The sequence below is a fragment of the Arachis ipaensis genome, chromosome B05, assembly GCF_000816755.2.
Source record: "Arachis ipaensis cultivar K30076 chromosome B05, Araip1.1, whole genome shotgun sequence".
NCBI lineage: Eukaryota > Viridiplantae > Streptophyta > Magnoliopsida > Fabales > Fabaceae > Arachis > Arachis ipaensis.
The window spans coordinates 8,833,594-8,836,256 of NC_029789.2; positions in this window are offsets into that span (position 1 = coordinate 8,833,594).

Here is a 2,663-nt window from a genome sequence, read left to right on the forward strand (position 1 = left end):
AACTCCCTTTCTTCCTGTATGAGGGATAAAGCATCAACTCTCTCCATTCGCTGTTGGATACTAGTCACACGCCTCTCCAATTCCCTCTTTCTTTTAAAAATATTCCCAAAGACATCTCGGTTAAAGGCCAAAGCATCATCTCTGACCTGAGAAAGGCAACGAATAGGATTGGGTCTACCCTTGTCCCAAGCACCCCTGACCACCGACAAAAAACTTGGGTGATAAGACCAAGCTACTTGAAAACGGAAAGGTTTTACCCCGACTCTTCTATCATTACCTTGACATCGTATCATAATGGGACAGTGGTCAGAATGCATCCTCGCCAAATTCTCCACATAGCTTTCCGGAAAACGAAAACACCAAGCATCAGTAGCCACAGCCCTATCCAACCTCTTCGAGATGAACCGATTACCCTGCATATGTCTGAACCAAGTGTACAAAGATCCATGGGCTCCCAAATCAATCAAACCACACTCATCTAGGAGAGCTCCAAACCGCTCTGCCCTTCGAGAGACAAAGTTCCCACCTTTAACCTCAGATGAAAGAAGGATCTCATTAAAATCCCCAATAGCTAATAAAGGACCTGAATAATTTCTGGAAAAATCTGTCAAAACCCTCCAAGCTTCTTCCCTTTTGCTAGGAACGGGACTTGCATAAATTGCTGCACAGACCCAAGAAAAATCGCCATTCAAAAACTCAACACACACCACTTGCGAACTCGCTGCCACGACATTGCAAGATACTCTGGGCCATGCAGAGAGCACTCAAATACCTCCACTATGCCCCTGAGCTTCTTCAATATGAATAGGAGTATAACCTAATCTGTTCCAAAAAACAGCCATCTTTTAGAAAGCACAATGAGTCTCTAAAATGATAAAAACGTACGGATGAAAATTTTTTACCAATTGTTTCAGATGCACCCGAGCCAGCTTATTTCCAGCTCCTCTCACATTCCAAGCTATAATGTTTGCACAATCCATATTAATATTACTTGGAGTGAGACCCACACCTCAGATTATTTGAGGGTAGTGAGCGGGGTCTCCACTGTAACCACACTGTGCCCATTCTCAACCGGAGAATTCTGAAGAGAATTAGGCCTTAATCTCTTTAAATTGCTTTTGAATGGCGTTTTAGAAGTCTCCGCGCCTTGAGAATAAGCCCCTGCCCGTTCTGAACCAGGTCCTTGCTTGCCACCCGTCACACCTTGAGCAGAGGTAAAACCTGACGAAGCTAATTTAAAGTTCCTCGCTTGTTTTAGCACTTGATTGCCCTTACTTATGTGTAAAGCTTGCCGTGTAACTCATATGCTTGCCCAAGACTTTGACGACGATCGCTTCCTTATATGGTACAGATAACGCCGCCAGCCCTTCTTCTGAGAAGATGACCCGAGGAGGATGCGAATCCCCGTGGTTCCCTTTGATCACCTTGGCTAGCCTCTCTCCATCTAAAGCCTCATTCCAAAGCATAGGAGACGGAGACTTCTGTCCAGTCACCATGTTGCGGAAGGAAACCTTTTGAAAGCCATGTTCTTTCTTAGAAACCCTAGTACCTTCCTCCTTCTCACCAGATACAAACCCCCCGACGCTCTCCCCCTTAGTTCTACCGCCGGCATTACTGGTTACCTCACTGTGTGTCACCCTCTTCGTGAATCCCCCGCTCACTCCGTCACTCATACCTAAACCCTAGCAGAAAGAGTACAGAAAGAGGCGCTTACTTGGTATGACTTTGAATGTAGAATTATTCCATCTTTGATGGTAAGTAGTCGTTCCCTTTTATTAGGGAGGTTGAAATCTCCTTTCTAAATTAATAGGAGATATTGAGGGGATTAGTTACTTATTTAGATAAGTAGGGCTAGGCTCATGTCGCCGTGTTCAACCTCTATTAAGGTCAGGATATGAACAATAGTGATATGTAAAGTATATAAAATAAGAAAAAATCGTGAATAATAATTTTAAATAAGATAAAAATTTTAAAAAATAAAAAATGTGAATCACGATTTCAAATAGGATAAAAGATAATCAGAAATCATAAATCACGATTTCAATTTTTTAATTTAAAAAAAATTATAATTTACAAAATCTACAAATTGGCACTCACGATTTTTATTATACATCAGAATATACCAATTTAGACTCATGTTAGTGTATTATACGAGTTCATCTATCGTATTAAAAAATAATTAGCGTTATTCAGTGTGTCAATGGTGTTGACAACTTGACATTTTTTATTTACACTACATCCTCAAGCTTGACATTTTTTATTTACACTACATCCTCAAGATTCATTTGACATATGACATAAAAAAATTTCATACATTTCAAACGTAGCAGCAATTTCAAAGGAATTGAAGCAACAAATTAAAAACAACTGTCCACGCATGATGTACATGGTTTTCTCCTTTTTTCCATGGCCGCTGCCATAAAACAAAGTCTCAACTATATATAATAATTATCTTGGGGTTCGTATCTTGTTAATTGATTTTAAGTGAAAATATCTTTCACCTTATTTTAGAGACAATAATTCATTTGGAAGTACCCAGAATAAGGTTACTTCACAGAGAGTTCATGATTCAGAATAATATATTATATACATGTTTGTATTATACGACCATATAGTGAAATACTTCATGGAATTACCTATTCATATTATAAATTATAATAATT